We start from the raw sequence: 23,246 nt of genomic DNA, 5'->3' as shown, positions 1-23,246 counted from the left end.
GATGCAGAAGGGTTTTATTAGTTGGGTTTAAATACTTGTAGAAGGTCTTTTAAAATCACCACCCAGTTCCGTTATTGGAGTTCAACTCATTTAATACTGAAAGTAAAAAAAAAAAAAATTAGGTACTTTTATATTGATTGCCAATCCACGGTGCCTCAAAGACCATAGAGCCATTGGTAATGATTTCACAGTGGCTATAGGGCCATGTTGGTGTTCCCCTGACAATCCTTATTTTTTATATGATTTAACTTGTTCTCTTATTATTAATAATAACAACTGTCAGTAGGAGTCATTTCTCCTCTCCTCCCCCAGCTCCTGTGACTTAGCTATTGGGGTGAGAGTGCAGTAAAGAGAACCTTCTGATACTTTTAAAATAAAAACACATATTTAATACACTTCCATTTTGCAGCCCCCTAAGGTCATATTCTTAATTTTAGAGAGTGCTTCCCCACATCAGCCACTGTAAGATGGATAGGCAGGGGCTAAAGCAGATCTTTCAGTTAGTTCTATGGCAACCACTCATCAGAGTTTATGTACTGCTCCTTTTGTCTCCAGTGAGCAATGGTAGACCCCTCACATACTTCTGCACTCTTCTGAAAGATTCTGGCATTTAGCTACGGAGGAGTGAATGATGGGCAACTACTTAAAATAATAACTGAACACAAGCTGTGTTACTACTTAAGTGTGATTTCGGATCAGTTCCACTGACACAATGTGCCACAGGCTGAATATATGCTTGTCTACCAAAAGATTTTCTCTTAACCATTGCTGCTCTACTTTTTATTTTTCTTCTAGCCAATGTAATTGGCTATAGGCCAGCCTTTCTGCCACGAATGTGCAATCAATTAAAACCAATGGCATAGCATTTGTAGATACACTGCAGAATTTCTCATTATAGTTAGTACGGCCTTGGCCTTCAAAGCTACAAACTATGTAACTGTATACCATGCGCCAACTGAGTTGTGATCCTAGGTTTGGTCCAATGTGACTTAGAATTTCCATTAACTTTGGATGGGTAAATGTTTTCTTGTAGCTTTATTTTGCTCTTTGATATATGGCTATGTCGAGCTACAACACCTTCCAGCTGGATAAGACATCACTTTGTTGATTAAGCTGTAGAAAACCTCTGGACTAATTTTATAGGGCATACTGCAAGAAGTGATAACCAGTTTCTCCCAAAAAATGGAGCCTCTGAACATATGAGCACTCCCTTATATATTATAAATAGGGAATTACATTTTTAAAAATTAGGGCTTCAACATGGCTGAGTAACAAAATTTAATTTCCTCAGTATGATTTTGATTAGGGTGATTGTACATTTTTTAAAAAGTAAATACTCTGAAGGTCATAATCAGCTCTACCAGCCAAGGAGATATTTAACTTCAATTATTTAGAAAAGTAAACAAACTCCAGTTTTGGTTCTGATTTCCCAGTAGGGAATATTCATAAATTATTGTTTTCATTTTCAGAGGGTTCTGTTCCAAGATAGCAGCATGTTTCTTAAGTAACCATCTTTAGGTGGTTTTTGAAATGCCATTTTAACGCATTACCTGGATGTCTTATAGCAGTTATGTGATATAAAATGTTTCTTAAAAGCATACATATGTAACTTTCCCCTCATTTAGCAATCTTTATAAAACTATTTTAGATTGCATTTCTTCAAAATCTACACACTCTTAGCAATCATTTTAATTAAAATTTAAGGTTTTTTTTTAAATCACTAACATCAATGTTCTGTACGTTTCAAATGATAACGATCTCAAGAATATTTCTCTACAGAACCAGTCTTAAAACGTATATTCATAGCAATGCAGTGATTAACACATTAAAAGAGAATGAGCCAGCGATGCTTTGAAATAGTTCAGTGTGACCTGTCTTTTCTTTCCTTTCCTTTCCTTTTTAAAAAATCAAGTATTAGCCTCTAATCTGGGGCTATCTCCATGTTTTAGATCTCCACACCTGTTTGAATTAAATTTGCAGGGGAATAACTTCAAATTCTCCCCATAGACAAAATGTAGCCTCTGCTTCCTTTCAAATCAGTGGTGTGCCCTTGCGTAAATGACGTACAGTGAAACAAAGTATTCTCTTGCCCTTGGAGTACATTCTCCCTCACAATCCCAGCAGCCAAGTGCCTGGAAGTCAAATAGACCCAAAGGCTTGGCTGAAAGTTTCAAAATGTCAAGGACTATTTTCATGTTAAAGTGATATCGAGTTTTTCGTTTTTTTTTTCCTCTGCTGTGAATCAGGATTTTTTGTTTTGGAGGGGGGGTGTATATATGTGGGGTCTCTTTAATTTATATCTAAGAAGCATTTTATGATACATCCAATTACCTAAGATAATTGAGGGCGGTGATTGCACAGACAATGGGAAGCAAATGTTTGAACACTTCATTTTCACAATCCAAGAGAACCTCATTATGACAGCTTGAATTCAGATAGCCACAGGTCAAATCACAGGGCCTGAGCTGGGAGGACATACAATAAAAGCCTATAAGGTGAAGGTTAATTCATACTCACCAAAAGGCTCCACTCTTGTGCTAACTCCTTCCCTCACCAGGCCCTTTCCTAAAATTGGGAAGAAGAAGCAAAAGGTGCCAATTTAAATTTTATCTTTATCTTCCTTTGACACATCTGCCAATATCACTAAGATGGCCCAAGAAAGTTGTACCAACCAGCATTTATTAAGCAGTTACTAAGTATATTGTATTAAGTGGTAGATATACACTAATTTTTGTTGTTCAGTTGTGTCTGACTCTTTGTGACTCCATTTGGGGTTCTCTCGGTGATCATATTGGAGTGGTTTGCCATTTCCCTCTCCCGCTCATTTTACAGATGAGCAAACTGAGGCAAACAAGGTAAAATGACTTTCCCAGAGTCCCACAGCTAGGAAGTGTTTGAGGCCAGATTTGAACTCAAGAAGATGAGTCTTCCTAATTCTAAACCCAGTGCTCTACCCATTACACCGCCTAGCTAGTATTTATATAGCATTTTAAGGTTTGCAGTATGCTTTACAAATATCTCATTTTATCCTTGCAACCATCCTGGGAGTTAGGCTCTAGGTGGTAGTCAGGAAGACCTGAGTTCAAATCCAGCCTCAGACATTTACTAGCTATGTGACCCTGGGCAAGTCACTTCACCCTGTTTGCTTCAGTGTCCTCATCTGTAAAACAAGCTGGAAAAGGAAATGGCAAACTACTCCAGTATTTCAGCCAGGAGAACCTCCAAACAGGGTCATGAAGAATCAAAAAATGATTGCAAAATGACTAAACAACAACAGTTATTGACAAACCAAAAGGAACACACTTTAAAATGGGGTCGGTGCTGGGCACAGAGTAGGAACTTTATAAATAACCAATAGGATTAAGTTTTAAGGCCAGGATCTCAAGGACATAATTATTGAAAGACATTAATGTTAGTAATAGGGCTAGCATTCAGATATCCATAACAGGCAGGAGGAATTCAACCAAAGATCTTGGAAAGAAAGTAACTTAGACTATTTCTCTCCAGTCCTTGTGGCAAGGTAAGGGTAATTGGCAAAGCTCCTCAGTGCCAGGTTGCACAGGGAATACAGGACGTGGTAACCATATGAAACATGAAGACTTGTTAGGATGTACCACATTGGTCACTTTTGCCATTATGCTATCTGGTGTTTTCCAGCATGTAGAAGTGGGCTATGTTTTCTTATCACAGTCTTATCAACCATAAGGCCTTATTCTTGCTATTTGTCAGGTGAATTCAATTGATCAAGCATTTATTTAATATTATTTAGTGCAGGGCACTGTACTAGGTTGGGGTTAAAAAAATTAAATGTGATAGTCGCTGCCCTTAAGAAGTTTAAGGACTATGGAAATAAGCATTTATTAAGCACCTACTATGTACCAGGCACTATACTAAGCACTTCACAAATATCTCATTTGATCCTCTCAACAACCCTGGGATGTAGGTGCTATTACTATCCCCATTTTACAGTGGAGGAAACTGAGGCAAATAGAGATTAAGTGACTTGTCCAAAATCACACAGCTAGTAAGTCTGAAGCCAGACTTGAATTCAACTCTTCTTGACTCCAAGACCAGTGATCTATTCATTGCACCACCTAGTTGCCTATTTAGAGTTCAATAGGAAGGATATGACGTGTTCATAAGCAAAACGCTTACCTGTGTGCTAAGTATTTGGGCAAATTGGTAGAGTGAGATAGTAGCCAATGAGAAGGGCTGAAGTGATCTTAGAAAATTCAATGTAAGAACTTTCCTCAGGAGAGAATTTCAGTTGGGGATATCAGGGAAGACTTCATGGAGGAGGTGTTCTCTGACTGTGCCATGAAGAAACAGAAGGATTTCAGTAGGTCGAGGATGAGGTGGGAGGATATTGTAGGCTTAGGGGGCAGTCTTTGTAAATGGCTAGAGGCCAAGCATTTCCTATTCCCCAGCTGCTAGTGGCCTGTCAATCTCTTCTTTGCATTGTCTCTAGTTTGTATATTCATGCAATCTCCTCCAATTATGCACCTCCCTGAAAGCAGGAGCTGTTTCATTTCTTAGCATCTCCAGTGCTTAGCACACTGTTTGGCATGCAATAGGTGCTTCATAAATGCTCGTCAATTGATTGATTGACAGAGCATAAAAAAACAGATCAAGGAAAAATCTTAGAAATTGTCTAATCTAATTCTCTCATTTTATAGCTGAGGAGAATGAATAAAACAATGATTTAAAAAAAAAAGAATCTTGGTATGGTACCATCAGAGTGAAGAAAGGCTCAAAGACAACATCCCATGTTGTAGCAAGGTGGAATCAAAGAGATCTGAGAAGCAGTATCCCTTTGTTTGGGTTTAATTAATTTTGGTGTAATAGAATATGGTAGGAGGCTCAGGTGAAAACCACAAGCTTATGAATAGGTAGACTTAACCTTCTCTGTTTTAGTGCCAGTGAAATGTGGACATTTCCTCTCAGAGATCTGAAGGTTGAATTTCCATAATTTTTCAAAAGATAAATGTTTGTGCCAAGTAAAGGAAAATGAAGCACATAACATGAGTTATTAATTCATAGAAGCAATGAATCTTAATGCTAGAAGGGACCATCTAGGACAGGGGTTCTTAATCTCTGTGTCATGGACTCCTTTGGCAGGCCTATGACACCTTCTCATGATGATGTTTTCAAATGCATAAAATAAAATACAGAGGATTAAAAAGGAAACTGATTATATTTAAGTACAGTTATTAAAAATGTTTTAAGAAGCAAGGTTACCAACCTCAAATGAAAAAAAACCCTGATTCTAGCTAGCCCAACACCCTCAAATTACAAATAAGAAAACTGAGGCCAAAAGAAAATTATTTACCCAAGTTCATCTAAGAATGCTTGAGTGTCTGGTCTAGAGTGCCTGGGGAGGCTGAGACTAGTAGACTGTTTGAGTTTGGGACTTCTGAGCTATAGTAGGGCTAAGTCCAGCACTGACATGGTGAGCGGCTAGGACTACAGGCCACCAGGACTAGAGGTGACCAGGCTACCTAAGAAAAGGTGAACAGGTCCAGCTTGGGAAAATGGAGTAGATTAAAGCATCAGTGTGGATTGTTATTGGTATTGAACCTGTGAGTGGTCATTGCACTTACAGCCTGGGTAAGGTGAGAGAGAGAGAGACAGACAGACAGACAGAGAGACAGAGAGACAGAGAGAGACAGAGATAGAGACAGAGAGAGACAAAGAGAGAGACAGAGACACAGAGATAGACAGAAACAGAGACAGACAGAGCCTGAGAGAGAGAGAAAAAAAAAGAAGGAAGGAGAGGAGGAAAGAAGGGAAGAGAAAACTAAGTGAGGAAAGGAGAGGGAAAGAGAGAAAGAAGTAAGAAGAAAAGAGAAAAGGGAGTGAGGGAAAGGGAAAGAGAGAAGAAAGGAAAAAAGGAAGAGAAAAGAGGATGGGGAAGATAAAGAGAAAAAGAGAAGAATAAAGAAAATGAAGGAAGAAAAGGGAGGGAGGGGGAAAGAAAGGCAGAAGGCAGGAAGAAATGAACGAAGGGATGGGGGAGAAAACAGGGGGAGAGAATCAGGGAGGGAAAGAAGAAGGAAGGAAGGGAAAGTAGGGAAGGAAGGGAAAGGAAGGAGAAAAGGAAAAGAAGGAGGAAAGGAAGGAAGGAAGAACAAGAGGAAGAATGAAAGAAAAAAGAGAAAACAAATGTACACAGAACACATGTATTTTGACTATATACTTGCTTTATGAAAGTACAAACCCACTGGGGTCCAGAGGGCCTCTTAGAATATGATTTTTCAAAAATTCTAAAATATATCAAGTATAGGAAACATTATCTAGAGACAAATAGGTTTGGTTATATAAGCACATATGTAACATTTCAGAGTTTTGAAGCTCCAGCCAACCCATGGGGACTTGGCATTTAACATGCTATTTTTATTTAGATAAAATCATAGCAGCTCAGAGCTTGAATGGGGTCTTCAAATTCATTCAATCTAATATCGTTTTGTGAAAAAGAAATGAAGGAAACACATCGAGGTGAAGCCATCTGCCAAAGGTCACATTCGTGACGGAGCAGGGGTTAGAAGCCATGACTCTCCACCAGGCGCTGCCTCCTCAGCCCAGTTCAGTCCGTGGAATCATAACATCTGAAAGCCTGGAGGTGCTTCATTGGCCAGTCAGTTCAACTCATAACGGAACGGAATCCTAGGCCCACATGCCTCCCAACTGGTCATTCAACCTTGGCTTCCTGACCTCTAAGAAAGGAGAATACCACCATTTCTGGAGGCAACCTATTCCACTTTTGCACAGCTGTGATTGTTGGGAAATTTTTCTTACCATCAGGCCTCAAGTTGCCTCATTGCAGCTTCTACTCATTGCTTTTCATTCTGCCCTCTGGGGTCAACTAGAACCATCATAACCCCTGCTTTCCACTGCAGCCATTTGAACCCTCGAATGTCCTCCTTAACTCTTCTCTTCAGCAGCCTAAACGTCCCCAGTTCCTTCAACCGATTCTCCAATGATATAGACTCAAGGCCCTTCACTAACATGGTGAATCTACACTGGCAATTTTCCAGCTTATCAGTGTCTGTCTAAAACAGAGGTCCTCAGAACACAATATAATCCTGCAGATGAGATCTGGCAAGGGCACAGAAGAGCTATCCCTTCCTTGTTTTGGGGAACTATGCCTCTCTTCATATAGATCTCATTTGCTTTTTTTTTGGATGACACATCATACTGTTAACTCATATTGAGCTTGTGGTCCATTAAGCCCCCCAGATCTTTTTCCCACTCAATCCAATCCAATAAGCATTTATTAAGCATCTACTATGTGCTCTTAAGGCACTGTGCTAGATGTTGGGGGCACAGTGACAAAAACAAAATAGTCCCTGCCTTTTCGAAGCTTATATTCTACTGGTAGGGATGCAACATGTACATAAAGAGATATAAAGACATTTCATAAAGGCTAAGGTGCTAATAAATAGAGGGATCAGGAAAGGTCCCATGTAGGAGGTGGGACCTAAGCTAAACTTAGAAAGATTTCCTGAGATGTTGTTGAAGAGGGAGTACACTTCTGGCACAGAGAACACTGCCTGGGGGGCAGGAGATGAAATGTTGTGTATGATGCACAGCCAACAGGCCAGTTTGATTGGAAGAGTACATGAAGGTCAAAAACAGGAAATAAGACTGGAAAGGTAGATGGAAGCCAGATCATGGAGGATTTTAAAAGACTGGCTAGGGAGCCTGTATTTTTTTCTCATAGGCAATTGGGAAGCATTGCAGATTTTTAAGTAACAGAGATACATGGTCAGGTTTGTTTAAGAATTAATTAATTAATTAAGAATATTAATTGGGTAGCTGTATGAAGAATGGTTTAGAGAGGGTTGGGACTGGAATTAGAGACACCAATACAGAGACTATTACAATAATCTAGTTGAGATATGGCAAGGACTCAAACAAGGGTAGAGGCCGTGTGAGTGGAGAAAGGGGACCAGATAGAAGACGTAATTATAAAACATGCCAAGCACTTTGCAAATTTTAGAATGCTATATCAATGTCAGTTATCATTATTGAGATCTTGTTCTTCTAATCTTATTCAATGGCATTTGGAGAGAGATAGTCATAGGACAAGGCACTATCTTGGTATTATTCCTTTAAAATTGTCCATTCTACAAACTTTTGTAATATATCTTCTGTAATTGAATAAAAGAATTAGAATGTGAGCTCCCTGAGAACATCCTTAGTACATGTATACCAAACACGAGGGGGATAATTCATTATCTCTTCCTCTTCTCGTGTGATTTTGATTTCTTCTGATAGATCTTTATGTGTTGGAAGCTTTTCATTCTGCATAGCTTGGAGATTATGAGCATTACAGATGGCAATATCTATTTTAAAAGGTTCCTAATCTAGCCCCACTGGGATGGGCTGATTGAATGGTACTCACAGAACAGAGTAAGGCTGATGACTTTGTGCCACACTACCCTACTTAAATCCAATTCATGGGCAAGTCAAGACATCACCTTCAAGATATCGATTGGTCCTCTTCTAGAAGGAAAGATGAATAACAACAATAAAGGGGACTTCATAGGGTGTGTGTATGCCCAGGGTCCTCTCATGCTGAGCAAGGCCAGGAGTAGCCAAGGCAGCCCCGGTGCTTCAGGGCCAAAATGCTTTCAAGCAAAAACTGCCCCAAGGTGGGGTGGGCATTGGCTCTGCTTTCTAGCTGGTTCCCTCATAAAAGGAAAAAAACTCAGGTTAAGACCTGAAAATTCTTAAAATAACAAGACTGTCTCCTCTCAGATCTGCCCTCACCTAAGTTTGTGCTGTGTTTCTTCTGCCTTTTTGATTGAGTTCTCTCAATTGCACTATATATATTCATAGTCAGGCAAGCTCATGGTAAATGGCCATATAGTTTTAACAGCCACTTCAAATAGCATAGTAATGCAAAAAAGCAATTCAATGCTTAACACTTCCAAATAGCAGCTGCTTTGGCTGCAGCAGAGAGCAGATGTATGGGTTTTTCTCTCCCTAGCTGAAGGAAAAAGAAAGATTAGTTGAACAGGTAAGCAGACTTCTCTAATTCAGAATGGGAAGAAGAAAGAAAGTGCCTTGGATTGGGTTTGGATTTCTCAGCAACCATATATCTGCTCAATCTGCTTTCAGTTCCTTAGCTTCAGCCATAATCCATATGTGCCTTGTACACATCTGTCTCTAGTCCCAGTCTAATTTGGTTTCTACTGTCTTTTGAGCAGCTAGAGCAGCTAGGTGGCTCAGTGGATAGAGTGCCAGGCCTGGAGTCAGGAAGACTCCTCTTTATGAGTTCAAACCTGGCCTCAGACACTTAGTAGCTGTGTGACCCTGGACAAGTCACCTAACCCTGTTTGCCTCAGTTTCCTCCTCTGTAAAATGAGCTGGAGAAGGAAATGGCAAACCACTCCAGTATCTTTGCCAAGAAAACCCCAAATGGGGTCATGAAGGGTTGGACATGACTGAAAAAGACTGAACAACATTGGGCAAGTGAAGGCCACCGGTCATTACTTGATTTCATGGTTGATTTAAAATGGAATGTCAGAGGATACTACACCCTAGCCGCCTCTGCTTTTCCACTCCTTTTTTCTTGTGGCTTTCTTTGTTGAAGCTCTTCAGGGCCAAAAGCCATGGGACACAGGGAACTCTGGGTAGTGCCACCCTCAGGCAGACACTTCTGCCTTCATGATAATGACTCTATAGGAGAGATGATCTGCACTGAAATCTGTACTACATTCAATTTTTATGAAATAATGTTATAGCTGAGTAATAGTGGGCAACTGTTAGGTATGTGAGCTATATTTGGCTATATATGTATGTCTATATTTATAGTGTGGGAGTTCATTGTCTGTAGTTCCATGGAAGACAGAAAGCTTCTGATGTATATTTCTAGCTACCAGGTCACATCATGCTAGGTGTTAATAGGTGCTAAATATTAGCAGTCTACAGCGATGTATTGTGCATTTCTATAGTTCTTAACATAATTCACATTGATTACTAAGTTCAGGCTCCTTCAGGGTAACTTTTTTGTAATTTCTGGTACTAAAATCTTCTGCTTAGTCTCTATATTCGAAAAGTTTTTGGAGATTTGGGCCATTTAATATAATGGCATCTATTAAAAAATGTTCTTCTTAAATGTTTATGTTGCAATTTCCACCATTTCATTGCATAGTGTGCATGAATCAATAAGTGAGACCCATTAAGGATAGCATTTTTTTTTTGTAGTATTTGGTGGTGATGGCCTAATCCTGAATGACTTCATGAACGACTTCCTCCCTCTCCATAATGATAGCCATTTGTTTGACTTACTGGTTTTCATCATCATCACCATCATCACCATCATATCCATGAGTTGTGTTTTGATCTGGGAAATTTTGCAGATCAAGTATTATGGTGTCATTACTTATAAGCTACTCTGCATTACATTGCCTCACAGCCTAGTTATACAGTAAATCAATAATTAATTTGAAGACCCCTGAAGTCATTGGTTTGACCTTATTATCTATACTGCCAAAGGGAGTTCTTCATTGCCAGTTGTGGAAAATGCCTCCATGATACCAGTAAGGGTTAGTAGATCAATTCAGACTAGAAGCTGAGTAGGAAGCAAAGGTTTTTAAGTATCCTGATTAACTTAGGCTCTATTTCCTGATATGGATTCATCCCCAGTTCACTCTGTTTTCCTCTTAGCTATCCAATTCAATTTAATTCAATTCAACAAATATAACAATATTGAAAGTGCTTCCTTACTATGGGGCTGTGGAGGTTTTTTTTGTTTTTGTTTTTATTTTTTTTGGGGGGGTCCAGATGGCTGATTTCATCTGTGAAACATGGGCATTGAGAAATTTAATGTCTTGCTTGCTCAATGTCATGTAGCCAAGTATGTATTAGAGGTAAAACTTGAACCCTGGAGATTCTAACTATAAGGTTGACCCACCATTTGACTATAACATGATGGCTCTGGGGGCAGTGGAGAAACGTACATATGTACATGAGCGTGCATACTTACACACACAGACACACACACAGACACACACACACACACACACACACACACACACACCCCTCAAATGGGAACCTGAACCTTTCTTCCGTGTTTCAGTTTTCTAGAAGCCAGTTGTAGCCAGAAGCCATTCTTCCACCATATTGTCATTGCTATGCAGTTCCAATCTCTCTTTATTCTTCTCTAGAACCCCTCTTTCTCTTGTTGGTTTCTGGAATTTCCTACTGTCCTCCTTTTAAATATCTCTCTTTTGGTCAAGTTCAACGTTCTTACTCTTACACTGGCCTTTATTCAATTTTTGGCCTAAGGACCTGGTTTTGAATTCTGGCTCTGTTGGTTTTTAACTGTTGTGACCTCAGGTGAGTCATTTCACCTTGATGAAACTCAGTTTCCTTTTTCATAAAATTAGAATACTTCTTCCTACACTAGTATTATTTTAAGACTGAGATGAGATTTTGTATATAAATGATATAAATGTAAGCTATATAGGTATGTACATTATATAGTTTGCATATTATGGGAGAGTGAGGGTTGGGGTGTAGTGAATGTAGTAGGCCAGAGTCTCTGTCAGAAAGACCTGACTTCAAATCTTGCCCAAGACATTTACTATCTTACTAACTATGTGACCCTGGGTAAGTCACCACACCTTGCTCAGCCTCAGTTTCCTCATCTGTGAAATAAAGATGATAATAGCATCTACCTTATGACTGTTGTGAAGATCAAGCAATATAATATATGTAAAGTGCTTTTCAGGCCTTAAAGTATTATTTAAATGTTAGTATTTATTATTATCATTATCATGATGATGATTATGATAGAATTTTATGGACTCTCCTTACTCTACTCCATCTTCTGCACTGAGACTGGCTATATAGTGATCAGGTCTAATAGCATCATTCCAATGCTCAAAAAATCTTTAGCAGCGACCCACTGCCTACAGGAAAAGATATGAAATCCTTGGTGTGGAATTTAAAGCCCACGCACAATCTGGCTGCAACCTACCTTTCTCATTTTATTTTCCCGTCCCAATTCTCCTTACTCTTCTGACATTCTACATTACAATAAAACTGGACAAAAATCTGCCTTCTCCCACTTCGGTACAGCTATACATGCCATCCTGGCACAGTGGGTAGAATATGGGGCATGGAGACAGAATGGCCTGAGTTCAAATCTGGGCTTCAGACACTTAGCAACTCTGTGACTCTGGGCAAGACACTTAACCTCTCTCTGCCTCAGTTTCTTTGTCTATAAAATGGAATTAATAAATAGCACTTCTCAGGATTGCTGTGAAGATAAAATGAGAGAATTTGTAAAGTGATACATAAATGCTATTATTATTATGAATTTAATTGTTATCATTGTTATCTCCCATACCAGGGAATTATTGTGGATGCGAATTGACTTTTTTTCAGTGATCACATTTAAGACCACTGCAATATAAATGCCTCAACTACAATGCAAGTATGTGAATTTGGGGTATACTATAGTAACGTTATATATTCTCTCAATATTAATCACATATTATAGACCGGTACATTTGGAATCAGGAAGCCCTGGGTTCAAATTTCGACTCAGACCCTTAATAGCTTTATGATCTGGGACAAATCACTTAAATTCTCTTTCCTTATCTGCAAAATGAAGCTATAAATCTATAAGGTTCCTTCAAACTATAAATCTATAACTATAACCATTTATCATCACACTGCCTTCTAAAGTTTATTCCATTTGACTTTGCCCTAATCAGTTTCTAAGCAAAAAATATTTTAGTAACAGGCCAAAGATTATTTGGCAATACATTGATGTGTCCAAATGGCAAACTTTATCAGAAACTTCAAAACCAGAGAAATAAATTGTTGAGAGAATATAAGAATATGTTCTAGGAGGTCAGCTGGGGGGAGGGACTTCAGTTAAAAAAAACATTAAATGTCAAAATAATGTCAAATATTACAGAAAAAGATTATGTACCTGGGAGTCTCTGGGTACAGGGAAGGCAAAAGAGGAGCACTGGCTTAAGGTTGGGGAGGTAGGGCAGTGGCCCAATCTGTACTAGGTAGGGAAATAGGTGGGGGAGGAAGACTAAAAGTAGGGGGGACCTGTTTTTACACCTGTGTCACGGCAGAAAAATAATCATGTAATCATTTATGGACAGAGTTGTTTATGTGTATATGTAGGTATGTATGCATGTGTGTGCATGTATGTATACATGCATGCATGCATGCATATGGCCAACCTCAGTGTACAAGATGAGGCAGAGTGAGTTGAAGGGACACATTTTCTGCTCATACTTGATCCCTAGTAAGACCTCACTTCTCCTCCTTGGAGTAAGCCAGAGATCTTCGGTAGGAAAGAAACTGACCCTTCCTGTCTCTCACCTTTGCTTCTTAAGTTATTCTAAACGGACTAAATCATCAAATTCCTCTTCTGAGTCTGCTGAATAGCCCTCATATGATTTCAGTAGTGCTTTCTGATCCCACAGAGCCCTGCACCTGCTCTGCTGATACCTGGCATTTCTTTAACAAGTGACAAAGTCATTCATTTTACAATTAGAGATAAAAGCCTTAAAATGGAAGAGATTGGCTGGTGTTAACTCTTTAGTGAGAATGAATTTTGATCAAAGTAAAATCAGGTACTCAATCAACCAGGGGCAATTGATGGGTAGCAGAGCCTTCTTTGTTTGATAAGGGGCGATAAAGTCAGCAGAAGTAAGTGGAGCAGCTCATTTGCCAGGAAGGGTCATCCCTGAGGGAGGGAAAAGGGCAGAAAGAGAAAGATGGGAATGCAAAAACCAAGCCTCTGACTTCATAATTTTGTCTAAAGTTAGCCCTGTTTACCTTCAGTTGGGCCAGGACAAACAAAAGCTGTCCTGGAAAGTATTATTGGCATGTAGATGCAAACAGAGTTTGCTCTGCTTTATGTGACTTGAGATCTTTTTTTGGGGGGGGGAAGAGTGAGGTGGGTTTTTTTTTTTTAAAGAAGAATGAGTTACCATAAAAGAGATTAATTCCCAAGGAATTGAGATATTACTTACATAAAAGATTGATTCATTAACTCATAAATCAAATTACCTTTCTTATTGGACAAGGCTGGTTGAAAATACAAACTAGTTATTCATGTCGGTTAATTAATATATCATTCCAGGAAACTTTAGAAAGCTGGTACTAAAAGAAATTCCTAAACCTGAGACATGGATGTGTCCTTTGTCTTAAATATATTAAAATTACTTCATTAGGAGGAAATTCACTTTGCAGTCTAGAATAATTTAAGCCAAGATTGTTGAATTCTTTTAGAATGAAGTCACATTTGATCCATACAACTTAGTTCAGATTGGAAAGAATGTAAGAGACTTTTTATTGATGGTAATAACGGGCAAATGACTACCAGTACTACTATCACCACCACTACCACTACTACTACTACTACTACTACTACTACTACTCCTACTACTCCTACTCCTACTCCTACTACCACTACCTAACATTTACATAGCATCTACTATGTGATCAAGCATTGTGCTAAATATTTTACAATTATTATTTCATTTCATCACCACAACAACCCAGGGAGGTAGGTTCTATTATCATCCCTGTCTCACAGATGAGGAAACTGAGGCAAAGAGAGGTTGACTGATTTGCCAAAGGTCACACAACTAGGAAGTATCTGAGGTTGGATTTGAATTTGGGTCTTCCTGACTCCAAACCCAGTGCTCTATCTATTGTACCTACAAGAAAGAAATGTCTCCTTGGTGTCTATCTGTGTGTGTCTATACACGTGTAGGTGTAGGTATCAATCCACTACTGGAAAGATTTTGAATATTGCTGTGTTTTCATACATGATCTGGTGGGATTGACTAAAGAAGATAAAAATTAGTGATTTTTAAAATTGGATTTTTTGCATTAAGGGGGTTGAAATATTCTTCCTTTTAAAAAAAAACCTTTATAAAATGAATGCTGAAAATGTTCTTTGTGATATGGGATAATTATCTGGGAGGGGAGTGGAATGATAACAAGGGGAAATTTAGGAGATATAAAAAACAAAAAGTATCAATAAATTTTATTAAAAATAAAATATTAGCTGAATCTCAAAGATACTGCTTTTCTTTTAAAGAGGAATTTAATTAGGTAAAACAAGCCACGTCCTATGCCTATTTAATTTTCCTGACAATATTCTTAATACTCAGTTCTAGGGCCAACTGCTATAGAAGAAGAGTTGCCTATTTTATGGACATTTCATATGAAGAAAGAAAGAATGAACGAATGAAGCATGTATGAAGCACTTACTTTGTGCAAAGCACTATGTAAGTGTTGGGGATTCTAATAGAACAGTAAGACAGTCCCTGTTTACAAGCGGCTCATATTTTAGTTGGGGAGACAACAGAAAGTATTGGCTACAAGTTAAATGGAAAAGTCCCATGGCTCTCAGAGTGCAGTGGCAAAGCAGATGGTAATGACTTTTCAATGTTAATTCTATTGATGAAATAATATTCATTTCTGATGTGGAAGCACTGGATGATGCCAAGGACTTTGGTGTTGAGAACTTTCTTATCTGGGTCTTCATTAGCTGTGGCTATAGCACCTGCAAAAGCAATTTCTGGGCTGCATCTCCACAGGGTTTGCTTCCCAGGATAATGGCAGATGGCACTGGGCAGGAAGGATTACTCTTCCCAAGGCTCTTGGGTTTAGGGTCCTGAGGGGAGATGATGGTCAAGGCAATGGCAATTGTCTGACTTGCCTGGCATATGCTGCCTCTCATCTCTCCCCCAGGCTGCCCTGCTGCTTCAGCTAGGCTGGCTTGCCTACCCTATACATGGCTGTTGGTTGGCACTTGGTAGGGTTGGCTGACCTCTTTTCTGCAGGAGTTGCTTCAAGTGATGATGGCTTTGAGGGCTGGCCTGGAGGCAGATTAGGTAGACTGGGAGGCACTGCCACTGCCCTATTTGACTGTTGGTTGCCGTTGGTTTGCATTTGTTGCTGGCCATGATAACAATGGGATTCTCTTTGCACAATAATTTTTCCCTTCAATTATGGCTATGGGGGCTGGACTGGAAGCAGGTGTCATCTATATTGACTCTACTAAAGAAATATCTGTTGATATTTCTGGAGATAGCCACTTTGGTGAACCAATAGAAAATACTATATTATTGGTAATCTACCTTTTAATAGCAGTAGTTTTTTCTTTTCTTTCTTTCTTTCTTTTTTTTTTTTTAGTCAATTGGGGTTAAGTGACTTGCCCAGGGTCACACAGCTAGTAAGTGTCAAGTGTTTGGTCTGAGGGCAGATTTGAGCTCAGGTCCTCCTGACTTCCAGGCTGGTGCTCTATCCACTGCGCCACCTAGCTGCCCCCAGCAGTAGTTTTTTAGGTAGGTTTAGGGGGAAAACATTTTTTTTCCTTTTTGACCAATGACTTTTGTGTTTTGAAATTGTTTGGGGATTGAAAAAGGAAACCGTATTGTTTTATGTTATGTTATACCACAATATTATACTTCCAACCTGTGAATCAAATGGAAAAGGAAGGGAATTAATGAGTTGACTAGCATTGACAAGCTGGTAAGCATCAAAAGTAGAGTTCTTAGCTGTTTTATGTGCTGTGGATCTCTTGGGCAAACATGTCAAACCCCTCTCTGAATAACATTTTTTATTGTTTTATTAAAATAAAAACACATGGGATTACAAAAGGAACCAATTACATTGAAATGTAGTTATCACAATATTTTTGAGAAAGGTCATGGACCCTAGGTTGGACCCTTGATCCAGAGAGAGTTTACTTAATGGCCTTGAGACCAAATCATAGAAAAATCGATTGAGAAGTATGGATCTCTAAATTGGAGAAGAAAAGATTTAGGTGACACACAATCCTATTTTCAAAATAAATAAAAGGCTGCCAAGTTAAAGAGGAATTGTATTTGTGCTGATTGGGCTCAGAGGGCAGAAGAACTTGGAGAAATAGGTGGAACATGAAGAGAAGCTGCATCCCGTCAACATTCCCTCATGCCCCACATATAAGGATTTCTGAACTATCCCAAAGGGAAATAAATTACCTGGAGAGGTAATTGGTCAGTCAATAAACAAGCATTGATTAACCATTACTATGTGCCAGGCACTATGTTAAGCATTAGTGGAATTCAAAAAAAGGTAAAAACATGAACCATGTCTTCAAGGGGCTCAAAATGGCTAAGAAAACATGCAGATAACTACATAATACAGCAAGTCTTAAAAAGTCTTAGCACAGCTTTAAGTTTTAATAACTTAAAATTGTACTAATACTTTTGGAAAACCATGTATATGTATTTGTAACATGCACAGAAATATATATATATTTGTATGTATGTATATATATATATATATGCATGTGCCACATGTATATGTATATCTGTGGTTGTGTTAGATATTTACATATATACATATCTGTTTAAATACACATACGACACACATAAAAACACATGCATATGTCTGTACATATACCATACGTGTACATGTGCATATGTGTATATATGCATACACATGTGCAACATATACATATACATATAATGCAAATACCTAACTGGTCTTTCTGTAATCAGTTTCATCCTCTTTAACCCTTCCTCCATCTAGCGACCATATGGATATTCTTAAAGCTTGGGTGTGACCACGTCACTCTCCCACTCACAAAGCTCCAAAGATACCTGAAGGATAAAAAAAAAAACTCCTCTGTTTGGCATTTAGAGCTGGGTAGTACAATGAATAGTGCCTTGGACTTCAAGTCAGGAAGATCTGAGTTCAAATCTGGCCTCAAATATTTACTAGCTAGATATTGTCCAGTTATTGAACATTCAGATTGTTTCCATTTTGTTGCTTTTTATTACAAATGAAGTATATATTTTGAAAAATAGCTCTTTTAAAAATTTTTTGATAATGTTCTTGTTATGTATTATGGGGTCAAAGGATATAGTTGGTTGTATAATTTTTGCAATGTACTCCCAGATGGGTAGCAGGCCTGGAGTAAGGAAAACTCATCTTCTTAAGTTCAGATCTAGCCCCAGACACTTACTGGCTATGTGACCCAGGACAAGTCATTTAACCCTATTTGCCTCAGTTTCCTCATCCATAAAATGATCAGGAGAAGGAAATGGCAAACCACTCCAGTATCTTTACCAAGAAAACCCCAAATGAGGTCACAAAGAGTTGGATATCACTGAAGTGATTGAACAGCAACAACAATTTCCAGATGGCACTACAAAAAAAAAAATTCCATCTACAACATATTTGAAATTCTATCCAAAATACTTAAAACACAAAAGACTCACAAGTGGTCTTTAACAAATACTTAAATAATAAATCAATAATCCGTCACACTCATTATGCTGTTCCAGGGGATGAAGAGAAATTTATGGGACTACTAAATAGATATTTCACCTTCATCTTAGATCTGTACTGTCTCAGCAACTAACAAGGTCCATATCTTCTAGCCAGCCAGGCATATGACCAGCCAGGCATGTCCCCTCAATCTCTTCAAGTGATGGATGATCATATTGGTGGCCATCTTCTCTTCCAAGAAGTGGTGTGGAAGAAAGCACTTCCTGATATGTCTTTCACCAACCCAGGAACTCCAGAGAGAGCTGAGGCCCAAGCCTTTCTTTAGCTCCTATAGCATCCTGAGGGGGCATTAATTCCTGATCAGGTTCTAACCTTATCTTATATAGATTCCTAGTCCCAGGGACCAAAGAATCAATGAGGAGATTCCTTATCCCCAAAGTTCTTTAGCAAGGGGCCTGAGTATATGCCTTCATAAAAAGGGTTTAATACGCATGTCCTACTTCAGATATGATCCCTATTACATATATTACTCCATGAGGTCGGTGGCATGAGTATTATCACTTCCATTTTATGGATGAAAAACTGAGACTCAGAGAAATCGAGCAGATAGTTCTTCAGTGGTGGAGGGAATGCCCACATAAATGAGACAATGACTTTATTGAAACATGTAATCAAAACTATCCCCCTCATTCTCTGTAATTTCTTCTATTTTTTCAATAAATAAAGTTTTATCTCTTCTCCACACTTGAGATAAATATATCATCCTCTTTTCTTTCAACTTCATAATGATTCTTTTTTTATGTTTAAATCTATGATCTAATTGGAATTGGCTGTGCTATATGTCATGAGGTAAAGAGCTACACTTTTTGTTATATTGTTACCTAGTTATCTCAATAATTTTTATTAAATAAGTCATTTCCCCAGTTTTTTATTTTAATAGATTTATTAAAGATGAATACTCTATATTTATTTGGTTCTTTGCTGGTACCTTTATTCCATTCCATTGGTATGTTTTTCTGTCTTTGGCCTGGTACCAGATGGCGTTGGTGCTTTTTATATTTTAAAATCTAGGATAGCAAGTTTGCCTTTAAGCAGTTTTTTAAAAAATTTTCCTAAGTGCCTCCTAAGATTATTTCTCATTTGTTTTTCAATGTAAATGTTGTTTTAATTTTATTCAGTTCCATAAAGAAACCCATGGGAATTTTTATTCATATTGCATTAAATCTATAATGTAAGTATATATATAATATATATGTGTGTGTATATATATATATATATACACATATATATTTACTACTGATTTATCCTTTAACTTTGAATGTCCTTCCAGTTACTTAGATCTTTCCTGATTTTTGTCACCATTTTTATAGTTACCTTTATAAAGATCCTGTGCATGTCTAGGTAAAATAATACTCAAATATTTGATGTTTTCATTGGTATAAACGGAATTTCTTTTTACATATATAATGTTTTCTTGAGCTATCTTGGTAACATATTAGAATGTAAATGATTTTGTGAATTTATCTTATATCCTTCAACCTTGATGAACTCCTTTTTGTAGTTGACACAGCTAGATTTCCTAAATTTCTATCATCTACAAAAAATACTGTTTCAACCTCTTCATTTCTGAAGTTAATAATTTTAATTTATTTTTCTGGTCATCTTGAAATTGCTAGAATCTTTAGTACTATATCACATGAGGCAGTGAAAGTGGGCATCTACCTTTAATCCCTGTTGCAGTAGGAATACTTCTAGTTTGTCTCCATTGCATGTGGAATTGGCCTTAGTTTCTATCAGGCTGCCAAAAATCCCTCTATTCTTATTCTTTTTGTATTTTTACCATAATTTTTTTATTTTCTAAAAGATCTTTATGTATCTTTTGAAATTATCATATGATTATATATGTGTGTATATATATGTGTGTGTGTGTATATATATATGTGTGTATGTATGTATGTATGTATGTATGTATGTATGTATGTGTTTGTATCTACTAAACTACTACTCTGATGCCTCACGGTGACCTGGAAGTGATTCTGGATTCTCAAAGGCTTTGTCATAAGCACAATCGGTCAGAGTCAACAAAACTGGGAAGGCTTTGAATATAAGACCAGCAATAGTTTTGTATATATGTTGTCTGAGAATCAACCAAATTAGCTAAGTTTGTAGAGGCTCATCACTAGACTTTGGATCACTGGATGATGAATTTTTTCAGCCACAGAAACTCATAAAAACCATCTACTGAAGTAGATGGGTTGCAATTTGTATCAGTTGAGGGAATAACTATACAGGTGAATTGCAGAGTGAGCCTTGAAACATTGAAATACAATATATAATATTGGATCTCTGATATTGACACAGACACTCAGGCTGATGGTGCATATTATGACCTGTCCATAATTTCTCATCTAATGAAACTCTAGTCCATATCTTCCTACAAACCCTCCACAAGGAGTTCCCCTAAACACTTGGTGGTGGTGGGAGCGGGGTTTCCTCTAGGTCACTTAACATTGTGCAGATACTAATGGATCATTTGGGATGTCCAATATTTTTAATAGGCTTATTAAACACAACTCCTTTAAATATATTTGATTCTATTGCTGCTATCTCTATTCCATTTCATTGGACTATTTCCAATGATCCCTCTCTCTTGTAATATGATTAGCCCATCTCCTTTTTTATGTCAATATCTCTCTGATGACATCCTTCATATCATTTTTTCTTTGCCTCTCTTATTTGGAAATGTTTGGTATCCTACTTATCCTACTACTCAACATTTGTCTCTCCATTGCCATTGGGGGGATTTTAATTTTTTGGAGACTGTGAAATGCCATGACTCATAACCATGCAGCACGACCAGAAGGGTATTGATGTTCAAAATATGGGATTTTGTTTTAGGCAGAAGGTTAAAATAATTAAAAGCACTTCATAATTCAAACAATAAGCACACATTTCATTCAATGGTGTAACTATAAAACCATGATCATATGATTCTATGTGGTCTGCAATAGACTAATTTTTACCAAAGACATCCTTCTGCTTTTCTTCTAATCTAAAAAAGTGTGTATTCTCTTAAAGATTTTATAGAGATGAAAAATAGACATATTGATCCGTAAATATTGATAGCTTCTTAGGTGCCCCCCCTTTTGGTAATAATAAGGCCCATCATTTCCCCAAACATTTGGCATCCTCCTTTTTCTCAGATATCTTGAGAATCAATCCTCTAATACTTTCAAAATTACCATTACATGATTAGATCATGCTGAGAATATTTGATATAATTTTGCTGTTCTTCCTGTCTTTGTTTTCCTAAGTGTCATTTTTACTTTACTTCCTCATGTAGCACATTAGAGCAGTGACGTTAGAAGCCAGATATGATGATTACATCGTCATTTTGGAAAGAAAAAGTTTGTTATAGGAATCTTACCATTTTTCATTTATTCATTGTCGTTCTTCCAGTTTCACTCTTAAATGTCTTAGTGATGACCAAGTTTAAATGGGTCTCTCACCAACCTTTATGTAAACTGGATATAAAAAAGGTGAAAACAGTCCCTGCCCTCTGGGAGCTTGAATGCTGTTGAACTTCTCATTTTACTGATTGAATTATATGAATTCAACTGCCATTGGAAATGGTGATAGTAAGTACCAATTTCTGTTCTTTTATCCATTTCCCATTTTTAGCACCAATGGTTAGCTTAAATAGGTCAGATTGGAATTGGCTTAATTATGAGCCAATTTTTTGGCTCTCATTTTTCTTCTTTTTTTTCCAATTTGGTATTGATTTTGGTCCTTGCTCTAACAAGTTGAACATATTATGACCATACATAGACAACTGATTAAGAAATAAATCCCACAACGATAATCAATCATTTCATATCTGTTAAAATGTAATCCATTCCTTGATTTTGTACTGTTATTTCGTATTAAATACCCAGCAATCACTATCCTCTTGAAGAAAGTATCCATGATTAGAGTCACAAGGCTTCTGTGTAACTGTTCTAAAATTTTGGTCTCTTTTGTTTCTTAATTCTGAATGATGTTTCCAAAATATTTTTACTTCCTTTTCCTATGCTCACCTTTTCATTGAAGTTACTGAAAATTACAGCATATTATAATGGATTGATATTGGCTTATAAGCTGCAATTAAGGGGAGAAGATAACCATTTTTCAAATAAGAAACCATGAGAAGAAAAAACTTAAAGGAGGTATAGCTGTCTTCAAGTACTTGAAGGATAGAGCTCTGTGCCTGGAAGTCAGAAAGACCTCATTTCAAATCCAGACTCAGATATTTAGTAGCTGTGTGACCATGAGCAAGTCACTTAAACTCTATATGCCTCCATTTCCTCAACTGTAAAATGGGGATAATAATAGCATCTATCTTCCACGGTTGTTGTGAGGATCAAATTGTTGTGAGATATAATTTGTAAAACCAGTGCTTGGCATAGAGTAGGCACCTAAGAAATGCTTGTTACCTTCCCTTCCCCTCCCCCTCCTCATATGTGGAAGAGTGGATTAAAGTAAACTAATAATAATTAGCTGCAAGAGATGGTACTGATTATAAAGAATGAGTCCTATATTCCTCATCTCTCCTTCAATGCCTAGGTGGTTAGTTGGATTCCTCATTTATAACAACACTCTTACCATATTTTGGGGTTCCAGAGGATCACCTCTACCATCTCTCCATTTGTCATTCTGTCCCCTGTCTTCCTTTGGAATAACTAGCCCAGGTCATTCACATTAGTTCAGAGTTGTTTCATGTAACATCCTCAAAAGAGAAGGGTTAGAGGAGATGCCAGCTGAACCCAGTTTGCATGTCTACATCAAGGAAGAAGGAAATTTGTAATCCCACAGCATTTAGGAATTTTTATTTTTTTTTTGCAAATAAGCATCCATTTCATTTAAGCTACTTAATTTGTTATCATATAGCTCGATCAATGCATTAACCATACAATGATGATATAGAGTCTACA

The sequence above is a fragment of the Vombatus ursinus genome, unplaced genomic scaffold, assembly GCF_900497805.2.
Source record: "Vombatus ursinus unplaced genomic scaffold, bare-nosed wombat genome assembly UNPS02005459.1, whole genome shotgun sequence".
Lineage (NCBI taxonomy): Eukaryota > Metazoa > Chordata > Mammalia > Diprotodontia > Vombatidae > Vombatus > Vombatus ursinus.
Note: the sequence above shows the minus strand (reverse complement) of the source record.